At 35.0% G+C, this 17,102-nt stretch overlaps 1 protein-coding gene across 41 annotated transcripts in view; it reads right to left on the reverse strand.

The window, feature by feature from the left end:
- PTPRD (protein tyrosine phosphatase receptor type D) overlaps positions 1-17,102 on the reverse strand; it is a 1,336,531-nt gene that overhangs the window by 253,235 nt on the left and 1,066,194 nt on the right. The gene's annotated exons all lie outside the window — the stretch shown is intronic.

The following is a 17,102-nucleotide window of genomic DNA, read 5'->3' on the forward strand; positions in this document are numbered from 1 at the left end:
ATTATGGTTGTAAGGCATTGTGGTCATTATGCAGGTCACTAATGACTGCGCCCAAGTTTATAAACTTTTTCTGCAGAGGTCATTAAGCAAGTACCATGGTTGTTAAGCAAATACTACAGTCATTTACTTCTGGAAGTAAACATTGGAAACTGGCAAATACAGCCAAAAATTGTGGTCATCTGACTGCAGGCATTGCCAACAGCCATAAATGGAGGCTGGTTGTCAAGTACCCAAGATGCAATTAGGTGACTATGTGGAGGGTTGTTTTCCACAGTGGGTGTTTTTTCCTGGAAATAAACTGTAAACACTGGAAACTGACATTACCCAACATTATGGTCACATGACCATGGGATTCTGCAAACAGTCATAAATGCAAGCACCAAACACCAAAAATGTGATCATGCAAGCAGTACGTCCATCAGAATTTCAAAACAAGTCATAAGTAGCTGTGGAAAGATCAATTGTAACTTCAAACAGCCACTAATGGTTGTTAAGCAAGGACTACCTGTAACTTCCCTACCAATGGAAAGAGGGATAGATTCATCCTTTTCCTCCTTCACAACCACTGCTTCATTCTGAACTATGCCCATGCCCTATGTGTCACCAATGTACTCTAATGAAAACTGATGCCACTATAATGGAATCAAAAGGAACAATATTATGGTATGTGTCAATAAAGGGATAATTATGAATGAACCTGCTTGAGGTTGTTCTGTTACATTTCAGGAGGCACAGGAGGGAAAAAAAGAAATATATAGAATGTTTTTAAAATGATTTAATTTCCACAGCCACTAGTATCTAGTTCATTCGAGATTTGGAAGAGTAAAAGAACTTTATATCAATTTTCATTAATAAAAATTGGTTATTTTTATAAAGTTCTGAAAGAAAAATCTGAATGTCTAGGTAGGTAAGATAAGAAGCTATGGTCAGTTAGGCTGGAGTGACACAAGTAATTTAGCATGCGAGATACTGTTACCCAGATACTGGCAAAATATTGTCAAAAACCAGAACCTTCAGAAGGTATCTATTCCACAAGCCAAAATTTAAATTATACTGTCAGAAAGGATTAATGAAAAAGCTCTCACTATTCTATTATAGGGACATCTCTATATCATCTATCAGTTTTTCTGAAAGCTCAGAATATTGTCAGAATCTCTAAGAGGCTTTAACCAATACAACAAATGCTTCAGCAGAATACTTGTTTGGTTAAATCATTCCAATATCCATACCCTGATTTAATAATGCCAGCTTGTAAACTGCATAAATAATGGCTACTTTTTCTTAAACGAATAAATAATACTTAATCACAAGTAATAGTTGTCTACTATACCTAGCTTTGAAGGAATAATAAATGAATATTAAATGATAGATTTTAAAATGTGTTTAGAGGCTGTCTTAGAGTAAATGAACCACACAGCCTATCTCCATTACCAATGATTTTTTTTTAAAAAAAGGTGAGCTACTCAGAATGTTGAAAACATGTTTTATATCTATTTTTTGCATATGTCTAATCATAAAATAACCATTTATTAGAAGCTTCATTCTTTACCCTACCTCTTACCATACATGCTTCCTAAGTAATCCTATTGCATTTTATTGCATGCAATTAACTATTATGTGTTACCTGGCCCTGGAAGGAAAGTGAACGATAACCAGCAGCAAGGTGGATAGGCCAATAGTGGGTTTCACTTAACGTTGCTACTGGTTCGGAACTTTGAGAGAGAGAGCGTGCACACTTCTGCGCATGCGCAGAGCATCCGTGATTATGTCCGGGCGGGTGGGCGGAGCCTCCTGCTGCTGCTGCTACCGGTTCACCTGAATTGGGGCAAACCGGTAGAAAGCCACCACTGGGATAGACTCAGTTACAATGGTGGTAAATATACCACTAGAAGACCTGAAATACCGGGTTAGGGACAGATTTTCATGGAGAAAATCTATCCATATTGTTGACAACTTTACCATCAATCAAACAAACAATTAATCAATTCTTTTAATATATCCAACTCTTCCTTCATGTAACATATTAAGGAAAAGGATTTTCTAATGCACAGCCATTTCTCTTCTTTCAGCAAACGTTTATTGTTTGAACCAAAAGCAAACAGAAAATATAAAAATCAGATAGACAAGGAAATTATTTTATATTCAGTCTGTCCATTAAGCTGTGACTGCACATATGAAATTTTACCTTAAATTATCAGATGTAAAAGATTCAATTAAATTTTCCTGCTTAGTATAGATTAAAATGGATTAAAACTCCTTTAAAATTCTTAGTTTGGAAGGATTCCCCCCCCCTCCTAAAAGCCAAACAGGTTTTAAAAGAACACATTCTTCTTGTTCTTTGGATGTTGAACAGATTTTCCCACATATCTGCTGAGCTGAGTCTGCCCACTGATTTCTTTTATTTTCCTTATTTTTAATTGTATTTTTAAAAGTATGAGGCAGTATTGGGAATGGACATTTTAAGAATAGTGCTGTCCTATCCCTTGCCATTATATTTATGAATGAGTTCTGCATATATTTGTTTTTTTCAATTATTAATTTATTAAAAGAAAAATGCATGCTCACTCGAGATATGGTACTTTAAAGGTTGCAGTTATGGTTTAAAAGAATAATGAAAACTTTCAAAATCATTTATATTATCAGTACCTCATTCTAAAAGGCCCAGCTAATTACATTAATATTTTCTTTTTAATCTCTATGTGATTACTATGAATTCCCCTTTATGGCACAGTATTGATTTCACCAATGAAATTAAGTCACCATCATCAAAAGTAAATTACTTACATGTGTTATAACAGTTCTTCAAATTTTTTATAGCAAAGAAAAGTAACCAGCCTAAGGAGATGAAAGGAATAATTCCTTTTTCCCAATTCTAGTATTTCAGCAGCTGCTTTATTACTTTTCCACACTTAAATTCCAAATCTACTGAACATTCATTTCCTTTATAAATGCTATAACTCAATTACATGGCCCCACTGAGCAGAGGTCAGTTGTTAATGTTACTATATATTTTCAGTGTTTTTATTATTTCTTAGTATTCAGAGAGATAATGGATGGCAATTCAGAGGTGAAATCATTGAAAAAAGTAAAATGAAGGTATGAAAGTAGAGTGCTATTTTATTTCCATTTCCAATTCATATTGTCTGCAGTAAGATTAATACAGTAAAGGACTAGAATTAATAAATTAGGAGAAACAATATTGTTCCCCTGCAGCTGTATGGTTGCAGAGTCCACTTTTTATGTATTGTATTTACCTAAAATCAATTTATGATGCCATAAACAGGGTTTATTTTTTCTAAATCAGCCAGCTTGTTGAAGAGCCTGATATTAATTTGGACTTAGAAGGAACACGTAGCCAAGGATAGCTAGTTGGCTACCATGTCTAGGACCCTTCTCTGCTCCTACCTTAATACTTTAACCGCTGCTGTAAAGTATATGAACGCTATGAATACCACAACTGATGTTTTCCCCCCATTTCAGTCTATTGCACAAATTTAATTTAAATAATTGATTTTACTCTCTCACTTTCCAGCCATATGTGCATACATGCATATATAAATGCACCCTGAGAGACATACCTAGCAAAATCTCCATTCCCACCCCACTTCCTCTCATGCAAGTTTTTCATTGATCTTTCGTTTCTTCTAGTGGAAACCTGGGAATATGCACACGGGGTTCATAGGAAAGAAGTGGAAAATTAAATTTATTTGATTATCAAAACACCCCTATCATCCTACTAATAACCATGAAGTAAGTACATTTCTTCATTTCATGATCAGTAGAAATAATTTGAAAGCCAGCAGTGGAAAGGAAAATAGCAATCTTCCCTTATTCTCTTTTTTCCCCACCTTGTTACATGATAGAAGAAGTATAAACCCGTCGCTTACAGAAAGCAATGAAGAGGTGAATCGGGGCAGAGGGAGAAAAAAAGGGACAGACAATTCAGGGCTGCAAGAGTTTTCCTCAATACTGCATTTGCTTCTTACCTCTTGATCGGGTTGTACAAGAATATCAATCAACAGATAATCGTTAACAATAAAAAATAAAATAAAGAAGGAAGAATCAAAACCAAATAATGCTCCTTCTCAATGGTGAAATCCAAATCTTTTTACTACCAGTTCTGTGGGCGTGGCTTGGTGGGCTTGGTTTGGTGGGCATGACAGGAGAAGGATACTGCAAAATCTCCATTCCCACCCCACTCCAGGGGAAGGATTCTGCAAAATGCCCATTCCCTCCCCACTCCTCGGGGAAGGATATTGCAAAATCTCCATTCTCACCCCACTCTGGGACGAGCCAGAGGTGGTATTTGCTAGTTCTCCAAACTGCTCAAAATTTCCGCTACTGGTTCTCCAAAACTGTCAGAACCTGCTAGATTTCATCCCTGCTCCTTCTGGTATTACTCCTCTCTACAGATTGATAAGAGAGGAAAATTGTGGGAAATACAATGGGAAAAAAAGATTGAAAAAAGTGGAAGCAATGGAAACATGGGGGGGAGCCCGCAAAATGGGAAGAAGGGGATAAAAATCAGACGGGGTGGGATGAAAAAGAAAAAGGCAACAGGCTCAGAAGAGCCATGTAAGGAATAAAAAGGACTTGTGACCAGAGTAGAAAGTTGTGATGATACAGAATTGGTGAGAGCTCAGTAACAGAAATGAGGAAGGAAAGTCAGAGGAGGCAACCAAGAGAGAAAGTTAGCAGATTGATAGTGTGCATGCTGTCAATATCCTAGAAAGAATCCAGAGAAAAGCAATAAAGGTGATAAAGGGGTCTGGAGGCTAATCCTAACACAATTATTTTATTTAGGGGCATCCTTAGAAAGCTCTGCTCAAAGATAAGCATTTTGTTTTGTCATGTTTGTATGTTGGATAAACCTTTTATCAACTATATCTTATGAGAGTTGTAATGATGAAAATAGAGGGCACAAAGTATGCTTGGCTTATTTCTATGTACTTGGTATTAAAGGAACATTCCTGAAACATAAAGGGTAAAAAAACAAGAAAGAATTGGATGTATTCAAAACCATGCTACCTTTTACAGTGTGTTTTCAGCTAATGAAAACAAACAAAAATTATTTACTGCATATAAAGGCAATTTGTGCTTATTCACATTGTTCTGTTTCTTTTCTCTTCCACAATATTTTACTACTTTTATATACCATTAGTAAAACTGAGGTAGCTAACTTAAATATTCACAAAAGAATGGGAATCAAAACCCAAATTCTCTCTACAGATCTTAGAGGGGAAATTGTGGGAAATACAATTTTGGGGAAAACTTGAGAAAGGTGGAAGCAATGAAAACATGGGGGAAGCCAGCAAAATGTGGGGTGGAGATAAAAAGCAACTAAATATTTTAAGATTGAATATTCAAAAAAGAAAGAAAAAGGATTGATGATACTACTACTACTACAAAAAAAAAAAAAGTCCTGGTATGGGTCAGGATTAATTAGCCACAATCTAGTTACTATTGTTTCTAGCTCACTGAAGCACAGCTGATCAGCAACAGTTTTCAAGAGAGTACATGTCCATGGGTTACTATAATCCTTCTGCTGCTGCTTTAGTGAATGCCAGAAACAGCATCTGGCTGTGAATTCATGTTTGTAGAAACCCCATTTCGCAGTGACGAACTGCCTATAACTGAAATGAAAGCTTACAATACTAGGTCTGCAAAACAAAAACAAAACAACTGTTTGCTATGGAAGAGGTCAGTCTAATGAATTATTGATTTAATCAGTATGCCAATTAGGACAATAATCAGAAGCAAATTCGTAATGTATTAGGTATGTTCCAGTTTCATAGTTTTAGAATGTGGCCTTGAAGAGTATTGTTTTTGTAAGTTGACAGGTACAGAACATAGTTATGAATAACCTTTTGGATGAGAAACAACTCAAAAACTATTGGTTTAGTTATCAATGAGACACTAGGTACAATTATTTTTTAATTGTTTTTTCTCCAAGTTAAGGAGATTCTGCCACTCTGCAGAATCTGTCTACTTTATTCTTAAATATTAGTGCGGTTTATAATATGCAGTAAAACTAATGTAATGAGTTTAATAATCACGATGATTACATCTGCTTTTAATAAACACTTTAAAAATTAAATACTTTCAATAATTGTAGCTGAATATAAATTAATCCCAATGAATCATTTAATCTAAGCAACAGTTATTCAATTTTCATATTTCAGTAGCTTTTAATTTTAACTTGACAAATGAAGTTAAATTATAATACAATTAATACCGGTAAATATATTTAATCTGACAAATGAAAATAAAATTATATGACATCCTATAATTCCGCTAGTTGAATACATTTCAGTGTAAGTGGAATGTCATTTTAAACAGTCAAATTTTCTTCTAATATTCTAATATTTCAAAATGTCTGTTTTAATAACATAATACATAAATACAAGAAATATTAAGTTACTTTCTCATATTCCTCAAAAACTAGTGATATCAAGAATACTTCCTTAAGAGATTGACTGGGATCTCAAATTTATCTCAGGCTTATCAATTGACCAGCGACATGTGTAGTTCAAGTTCTATCCAACCCAGGCAGGGAAATAATTGGTTGAGAATAAGCATCATAAGTAATGGTACTCTCAGTTAAATTTTCTTCTCAAGATTTCACAAATTTCAAATAACACTGTCAACAATATTGCCCTTTCAAATCTTCCAATGGCTGATCTGAGTTTGAAATATTTAAGATTTTTGTTGCCATCACTAGAAAGCTGATGTTCCTTGGTGTTCTATAATCACCTAATGGTTGGGGAGATGTTTGTTCTTCAGCAAATTAAGAGCTCTACTATCTCTTTAAATATAAGTTAAAGCTGGTCTCCAGAATTCTGAATTAAAACTTCATTTACTTATACTTTTACTTATAAACACACCTATATATACATACATACATCTAGAGATAGATAGATAGCTAGATAGATAGATAGCTAGATAGATAGATCAGTCTATGTATCAGCTGTGAAATTCTGCCATTCCCACCAACTTTTACAAATTCTCACTTAATTTTGCCATTTCCAATCTGGTACAATTCATGCCTCCTGTATTTTTCCATTTGAATGCCTCACCTCATCCAGTTCGCATAGGAAGTATCTTTCATTTTTAAAACTATTTTGAGAATTGTCTCTAGTATTTGAGAACCACTTCTTGTTGACTCTTCACAGAGGTCTCCATTTTGATATTTTTCTACTTGCTGCCTAAATTGAATCTTCCTCAGTAAGTTATTCTGCCTCTGTAACCTGTTTAGTGAATATTATAAATAAATGAACCCAACAGCTTCAATCAATACATAATAGCTACATGATAAAACTGGTAGCAATGTGGAGTTGAACTCTGCTCCTAATAACTGCATGGAAAAATACCTGCATCAAAAGCAAAGTCTACTTATAGTGAAATCAAGGTTCAGATTTTTGTCCCTCTTTTTTGTTCCTATCTGATCAATGAGCTGACAGTCATCCTCTTTTGGTCAGAAGGCATTAGTTCCATCTATTTCATCTTCTGGTAATGTCTCACAGGCTGTTTGCTGGTAAACCATGTAAGAACTTTTGCATTCAGACTTATTTTGGTCTTGGTCTGTTGGTTGTTTTTTCTTGCAGCTCACAGCACTTTTATTAACTATCTTCACAACCATAAATTCAAAGACATCTTTTTTTCCCTTCTCTCACTTTCTCAGTGTTCAGCTTTCATAGACTTATATTGCCACAGAAAGCCTACAGCTGTACTATTCTGATCTCTGTTGTCATTGAAATGTCCTTATCTTTCATGATCTTCTTTAAGTTTGTTACTGCCTTCATCCCTAGGATTAATCTATGTTTATTTCTCCAGCCACATTGTCCATCTTTATTTAAACTCTCTATATCTCTTCATCATCTTCACTTTGCCATCAATACTAAATTCATTAAACTTGTCAGTTGTCAGAGTAGCACTAAAATTATGTTCCAAAATTCTAATACAAAACACTGGACACAAAACTGTGCAATGCCAAGTCCTGTACATAGCTATGGAATCATATTACTTAATATAAAAAAAATAAAATAAACAAGAGATTACAATTTATAAATGTTTTGAAAAGTAACAAGCATCAATAGCTGAAATGAAGAATTCTAAAGCAGTTTTTTTTTTAAAGGAATAAGTAAATTGGAATGAGAATAATGGATGGAATGCACATATTAATATAACCACATGGGATCATGTCTATCCAAATTCATTTTAAGACATTATGAGACATGCTTCTTTGCAAGTTCCATATTCCAAAAGCTTTCTTTTCCATACTTTGCTGTACCAAATACTGTGCTTTTGTCCTATCTACGGACACCACAACAAGGACATTTTAAAAATGAACTGTTATATATGAACCTGAGGAATATGAACAAAATAGCCACTGAAAAAAATCACATCCAGGAATTGATTTGTAATTTTGAACAATTAAACAAATTAGTAACACAGGATTGTGTTTGCAACTGTATACTATTATTCTCACATTTCCTGGTTTGAACTCAGCAAAAAGAATTTAGGCATTCAAACATGCAGTTTCCAGAGATCATGTGATCACTTTTGTAGCCTTCTGACAAGCAAATCAATAGGAAAGCCAGATTCACTTAACAACTGTGTTACTAATTTAACTGCAATGATTTACTTAACTGTAGCAAGAAGAGCATAAAATGATACAAAATTCACTTAACAAATGTCTCAATTCACAACATAAATTTTGTCAAAGACTACCTGTATACTGGGTAATCCTACTGCTCCACTTTGGTTGGCTTCTACATCTATATTAGGAGAGAAGCACTGAAGATACACAGAGTATAGGTATAGAAAACTCTCTCATGTGAACTGGATGTGTAATCTGATGGAGAGTCAGATTTCATAAAATAGTTTTCCAGAGTTCAGCCACTCCCTCTTCAGATTTTCCCAGAATGCCTGTCAGTATTTTAATAGTCCGTGACCAACAGTCACTGTTGGGCTGTTCACTGAATGTCAAAAAGTATGATACATAAACTGTTACTTGATGAAAAAGAAACTGCAGGAGAAATTGGAGAACAGAAATAGACAAAACTATTGTGATTTTTTAAAAAATGTGCAGTTATCAATGAAAATGTTCACGTGCATAAACTGTTAATTTTGACTCAGAAGATTTTATGCCCATCATTGATTAGACCTAGTTTTATTCTGTATTTATATACTATGCCATCATGAAAAAAATATGTCCTCAATGATTGATGTACTAAGACAATTGAACAAATCATGTTAGTTTTTGTCAGGGTTTTTTTTCCTACATGCTTAGTAATTAGCATGCTATTTGAAATGCCTGATGATGAGATAGCATGCCTGATGATGAGATAATTTCAGGAAGAGGAATCGTAAATCCAAAGTTCTATGCTTTAAAAGAAAAAAAAATCCAATAAATTACTTTTCCTGAACACTACATAAATTTCATCTTTATTGATGCCTTTCTGAGAATATTAAATTTAGCTCCCTAGTGACTCCCTCAACCCAGAAAAGGAGAACAGCAAGCTACAATTTGCATTGCAAAAGTAAAAACAAACATTTTGCCAGTACTAAGGAAAAAAAATGGTAAGAAGCTTGAATCACTACAGTAATTAAGCTGCTCTGCCCAGCTGAATTTTATTTGCATGGGAAGCAGTAGGGACATCTTCCATATTAATTTTTGGGGCAGGGTATGAAGAAACCTGACAACATTGTACATACATATTATTTTTAGAAAACTTTCAAAAAATGTTTTGTAGAAACGTTTGTAGAAAATTGCAGTGGCTTTGTCAAATCAAATGAATTACTCAGAAGACAAGATAATGTGGAAAGGATTCATGGAAGCACTCAAGAACTGCTTCCATGGTGTGTTTGGGCAAAGTTCATTTTTTTCTAAGAATTGGTTTAAATTATTAATACATTATTTTACTACCTAAAGCTTTACAAAGCTTCATTAGACTACAAAGACAATTTAAGGAATATGTTGATATGGCACTTGGGTAGTATTAGATTAGATGTCTGTTCAATTAATAAGCAAACATTCCATGTGTCAGGGACCAGTAATGATTGTAGAGGTGTACATAATGTCAAATGATTTACTTTTTTAAAAAATTGCTGAGTGTGCCACAGAAGCACATAGAATTATATACCAGAAGTTATGAACACAGATGGTTTATGAAATGATGCAAAGAAAGAGGCTGAAAATACAAACACATGTATATTAAGATATACATGAAAACAATTGCCGAAAAAATAGTAAAAAGGAATTTTATAATGTGTAAAGACAAAAAAAAAAAAAGATGTCTATGGAGATTCTCAGTCATCTAGGTCATGGTTGACCCCCCCCCCCAAAAAAAGCACCTTTGGGACAAAAAAAAGTTATATTTAAAGAATACTAAAGAGCAAGGAACAATTAACAATAAAAGACAGAAAAATGAAAATGGCTTTGATGGAAACTTTTTGGAAGTGAATGGAAAGGGCTAAATAAGAAGTCTCTAGCATAGTAAATAGAATTAAACATTGGGGGAAAAGAATGAAATAATTTAAGATGAACTGAAATAAGGAAACTCTAAGAGGAGAATTTCAGAGAGTTTAGGGAACAATTCTGACATGTCAAAAATGGTACAAATGCTAGTACTTGAAGAAAAAATGGTGAAAAGGAAGTTAAAATGTTGATGGTACATTTATATGGTACAACTTGAAGAATGCTAAAATACATGTATGATTTATGGGGTGGCTTGACATTTTAAAAATTGTCATTACTCTCCTCTTATTATGATTCGTCAGAGTCAGCCAGATATTCAGATTGGATTTAGCCACCTTTCAAGTCCTTTTTAAGGACCTGGGATAGGCCATGTTCATGTCTTATGGTTTTAGAGGTATTGTTACAGAATGTAAAGCTGCCTTTTATTATTACTAGCTTGTTTAGTGGAACTGGAAAGATATCTCGCAAAATTCGGATGGAAATATGACAACGAGCTAAAAGGGGGAAATGTAGTCTGATTTTGTGCTGGACATGTACATACCAGATTTCTATTTTTCAGTAAGTTACTCAAAAAATTGTCAATATGAGAAAGAGTTTATTGTTTGCTTTCTGATATAGAAAAGTTAATAAAGTGAATAGCTTGAATTCACTTAACTCCACCACCACCCCGCCTTCACATATACACTTTCTGTGAAAAAACAAGACCTCTAAACAAGTTTTATTGATTTGAAAAACAATAAAACCTGTTTAGGAGTCTTGCTTTTTCACAGGTAATATTTCAACGAAACAAGATAATGAGGATGAGGTACCACACAAAATTACTGCTGCCTGGCTGATAACTGAGCACTCAACTATGTGTCAAAGAGTTGTGACTCATTATGGAATTCTATACAAGACATTTCTGATATCGTCTTTACTAGGTTTTAGACGCCACTCACCAAAACAGATAGTCTGTTAATGTTCCATTTACTCTTTTGCTTCTAAGATTTTTTGCTAGCTGTTGATTATATGATTAATTGAGATAGTTCTAACTTCCGCGTCTTTCATTTAAATATCTTAAAATGTTTTTTTTTAAATCCAAGTCTTACAAATAAGTTTTTAAAATTCAATTTTAAGGAATTTAAATTCATATTGACCCACTTATTTTTTAAAAAGATACCTAAGAATTAGGAGAAGGAATGGTATTATCTTATATTTGCCAAGTTATTACATGAATAGATGGAAATGGAAATAAATGTAGTTCTCACTGATGGAAAGTCTTCTATATTAAAATGACAATTGGCTGTTTTGGAGAAATACAATTTTGAATTGAATTCTTATTGTAACTCCTAAACAATGCTATTTTCTTTCCACTTCTGAGGTTACTTCATCCCCTTCTCTCATCTGCATTCAGGTTTGATATCCCTTTTCTCTTTCCTTCCCTATCCAATACAGGTGCTCCTTTCACTTTCCCCATTTCTCTCTCTCCTCCTCCCATCCATATCTTTTGTGCTGTTTCTACTGGAAGAAAGTACAGGTACTATGTATGCATGTTTCTATTTTTCTTGTGTGTTACTGTCTTTTGTGTAAGAAAAATAATGTTTTTTGAGGTTCTTGATATTGCCTGGAATAAGTAGGAATCAATGTCCATGGGTCAAATTATGCCTATGCAGCCTCTTTCTGTTTATAGATTATATGGATTTCCCTTGTTCTCTGAGGAGCTCTGGAAGATGAAATGAGGAGAAGATGGCTAGACTACAGCAACGCTGGAGAAAAATATGGAATCAATCCATCTGAACATGGGTAAGAGCCTTTCTTTAGGGACTGCAATAAAAACAGCAAAATGTAATCATTTTTCCACTTGTCCACCAATAACTGTCCAGTGGTCTTGTAACTCACAGTAACTCACTCCTAGAGAAGGAGGGACTGGAGGAACATCTACCAGATGGTGTGAAAACTACTCTAGGTATTTGTTGGATAAAACACTCAGATTCAGAGCGCAGACTAGCTGTGCAGATTCCTTGGTGATGATTGGGGCATGTCTGGTGTCGTTATTTGGGATGAGTATGAACTTGTTATCTGAAGGAAGTAGACAGGATCCTCAATATTGTATGTGTATTAATTTAATTCATTTTGTGGCATCAGAATCTCTTTCCCTCCTCGTTGATATCATACAACTGGATATACAGTAAGTGATGGCAAATGCTTCCTTGAGGGAGAGAATGGCAATTCTAGACCTTAAAGAGTCCCTTTTCAAAAATCCTTTATTGGGTCCAATAATAATAGACAATTTTGTCTTGTTTCCAACCTTTCTCCTTCGGGAAGATTATTGAGAAGGTATTATGCTTGCAACTACAGAGGAACCTAGATGAAAAGGATTATCTGGATGTATTTCATACTGGGACAGAGCACTGAGACAGCATTGACAATCTTTTCTGATGACTTCTGGTGGGACCAGGATGTAGGTAGTATATTAATCCTAGCCCTTAATCGCTCTGTGACTTTTTATACCATGTCCATGGTAACTTTTCGAATCATTTTGAGATCTAAGAGTGGGGTGTGTGTGATGTTACATTGGTTCTTCTCTTTCATTTATGACAATTTCAGTCAATGATCGTAGGAAAGGAGAAATCTAACCCAGGGCCTCATATTGTATGGTTCTCCAAGGAACTATTTTCTATCTAATCTTATTTAACATATTTATGAAATCACTGGCATCAAACATTGATTATGGGGTCAAGGCTGATGACACCCAAACATCTCCACTTCGCAGCAGTGGATTCTTTCCCAGTCACTAGAGGCTGTGGAATATCTGGATGAGGTGATATAGTAGCTAACTTCATGCTGTGGAGTGGCTAACATGAAGTGACCAAGTATCTGTGGAGTTCTGGATAGGGAAACATAAACTTTGACTCAATCCTTATAAGATCAAATGGCTGTTTGGTTTTAGGGGCTCTGGTTCTGGGGACTCTCCATTTTTGGTTCTGCATAGGATCGCACTTCCCTCAATAGCACTGTGACATGGGCTCCTCTTGGTGCCTCTGGAAGACCAGATATTATGGACAGGAAGGTTTTTGCACAATACCCTCTTGTGTTCTATCCACAACCATTCCTGGATTAGACACGTAAAAATGTTCACTCATGCCCTAGTTACCTACTATACTACAATATCCTCTACAGAGGTCTGCCTTTGAAAACCATCAGGAAACTATAGAGGTACATAATGCATTGACATGAGTAGTTATAGAACAGTGATGGCTAACCTTTTTGCCATCGCGTGCCAGGAGGGGGGCGCGGGGGAGGTTCGCACACACACGTGCTCACACCCATAATTCTATGCGCCTGCACATGTGCAACCCCCCTTCCCCCTGCTCCTGGCAAGCAATGGCCTGGTAGGCCCGTTTTTCTTTCTCACCTGGCTCCAGATCCTCTCTATGCATCTGGGGAGGGAAAAAACAGCCTTCCCCACCCCCTCGGAGGCCCTCCAGAGGCCTGAAACGGCCCATTTCCCAATTCCCGGTTGGTCAGGAAGTGACTTTTTTGCTGTCCCCAACCTCCAGAGACTCCTAGAGAGGAGGGGGCTTGGGGGGGTGGAGAAAGCTGTTTTCACCCTCCCCAGATGCCTAGAGAGGATCTGGAGCCAGGTGAGAAAGAAAAATGAGCCTTCCCCCCCTCCAGGCCCTCTGGAGGCAGGAAACAGCCTGTTTCCCTACTTCTGGTGGGCCCAGAAGGCCCGAAAATCAGCTGGCCAATGCGCACATGCATGCCAGGGCTGAGCTGGCATGCCCACTGATATGGCTACATGTGCCATAGGTTCACCATCATGGTTATAGAAGATAAAATAGAGCTGGAACAATTGCACAATACAACTAACCAGACAACTTTTCTTGGTCACCTATTGTTTGGCACTGTTTAATTTAGAAACAAAGTAACTGAGGAAAGACATGACTGACATATATAAAGTCAAGCAAATATGGAGAAAGCAGAAAAGAAGAACTTCTTTTCCTTTCTCCAAAGAGGTCGGAGTCTTCCAAAGAAAAAAGGTTATAATAAAACAGAAGGAAAAAATTACTCCTTTACACAAGCCATTTATTTATATGAATTAACTAGGGAAATTAATTACCTCAAAAGATGCTGCTAGCCAATGACCTGAATGGTTTTAAAACAGAATTAGATAAATTCATGACTGACCTGCTAGTCTTGAAGACCTAATATTATCTCCAAGCAGAGGCCAGCTTGTCTCCAAATACAAGGTGTAGAAGAGGATATTTTTCGAGTTCCTGCTTGTAATCACATCAAACATATCTACTTGGCCACTGTGAGAAATAAAAATCTGGACTAAAATATTATTTGGCCTGATCTAGCTGTTTTTTATTCCTATGACCACCAAAGAAAATAAATAAATAAATGAAAGCTGTTTCACAGAGAAATATTTCATGAAAAACTATCAACCCAGAACTACCTAATAGGCTGAAATTGGCTAGTTTTATCAACTAGTGTTATTTTAAAAATATGTTACCAAAATCAAAAACCTGTCAGAACTCACAATAGGTAATAACCGTTTGCTGTTTTAATAAAATGTAACAAAACTTTGAAAATAACTTGCAAAGAAAATAAAAATCCTAAAGTACTTTATTATAGCATTTCCTGTTTAAATCTGATGGTGGTTCTCAATACAATATATTCTCTATATTCAAAGTCCTGATAAAAAGAAAAAGAAAAATTCTACATAATTCGATAAGCAAAGTTTAAACCTCCTTAAAAGAAGCAGGATAATTCACTCTCATTTTTCCAAAGTTTTATCCAATGAGTTCATGACATTCTCATTTAAAATTTGAAAAGTAAAAAGTTTTAAAAATAGTCCTTTAAGAATAAATTTTACCTTTTTGTCTCCACTTTTAAAATGTATAATTGCATAAATGTGCTATATCAGAGATAATTACATACTGGTAGAAGTGTTAAAAATGTCTTTGGTTTCACCTTAAGCATAAGCATTCCAGCTGGTCATTAACTATCTGGAACAGGCCCAATTTCTTTACTGTCATTGATCCATACACATGTACAATTTGAGAGTTTGCTCTTTTAGAAATTTAATTCACTTTCCCATTGTTATACCAGGGAAAGAGCTCCCTCCAAAAAATCCAAAGTTATTCTGAACACTTTTTTATTTATAAACAATACTACGTAGTTAAATGCAAAATTAAGTTTCAGTCTATCAAATAGATTTCATTATTTGAAGAAATACTTTAAAACCGAGCTTCAAACTACATTATAATATCTGACTTCCAGGAAATTATTAGTAATAAGTAAAAATGACAATCTTGGCAGAGTGGCCAAAATTTAAGTCTCCACATATTCATTCATTATAATTAATTAAATGTATGAAATAAGTTATACATTATAGTTCCTAATTTTTAGAGATCAGGTCAACAATTACTTATGCTGAACACCAACTTTAATGTGTATCACCACTGTACTTCTACTGTAAAAAAAAAAGAATCCTCAGTTTAGTTGTTTAAGTGATTCCTATGACAGCTTATATTTGGAGTTATTCCAAAATCAAAGTTCCTGGAAAAAATTACAAACAGGATGCTAAATTTCTATTAATAATTTATTCACAAAATACTATTTTATTATAGAGACTTTAAATGATTTACAAGCTCCCACTTAATATGATAAAGTCCTAGTAAAGAGTGCATGCATTAATATAGTAACTACTTCAGGAAAGATATAGGAAAATACGTATAGGAAAATATGGTAGGGCCATTTGATCAAGTGGTCCTACTGTAACACAAACAAGTCTACCTCCCAGTGTGTCAACAGACTCAGTCAAGCAGCTTCCTATCCCACCCCACATTTTTCCATTGTTCATTGAAAAAGCAAGAATACAGCTTGGAGAAGATCATGTGTAAACAAAGCAGATCTAATGAATTTCTCATTAAAAAGGAGATCTCATCTTCTAATTAATTGGCAAGCTAATTGCCCAAACTCAATAGTAATCCTAGACTTAGAACCTAGGTGCTACATTACACAGAAGTCTTCACACTCTACAAGCCAGCCTCAGATTTGTCAGTTCTGCTTGATTTGTTCAAATAGTGTATTCCACAACAGCTGTTAGAAATAATACATTGGAACAGCTGCTGTGACAGACACAAAGGACCTGGAATTTTAATTGGCCTCAACATTACACTTTTTGTTTTCCAAAACTCAAAAAAAATAATATCCAAGGAATTGAAAAATGCCTAATAAAACTAGGTGATGTTTGCTTTCTGGTAAGGTAAGGTTTTATTTTGGCTTACAATTTTGCTACACTTGACTCCTTGAAATGACTGATCACACACAAATAAAAAATGACTGACCACACACAAATAGTGGGAATTTCCAAGTGAATAAGAGCAAAGGAAACTAAAGAGGAAGTCTGTAGATAACCTTTTTAAACCCTGGCTGAGAGACAAGAGAATCCTACGGTGCCTCAAGATGGACTCCAAAGAGCTTTATCTGAAGCCTTCTGAATATGCCAACAAACTATTCCTTCACAGTAAATTGAATTAATCCTGTGTACTGTAACTGCTGCAAAGATTAAAATACCTTTTTTTACTGGAAATGTCATTTGATCTCCTGTCTGGAAAAAGGGTAACTAACC

This window comes from Pantherophis guttatus, chromosome 2 (genome assembly GCF_059756535.1).
Source record: "Pantherophis guttatus breed Tessera chromosome 2, ASM5975653v1, whole genome shotgun sequence".
Classification (NCBI taxonomy): domain Eukaryota; kingdom Metazoa; phylum Chordata; class Lepidosauria; order Squamata; family Colubridae; genus Pantherophis; species Pantherophis guttatus.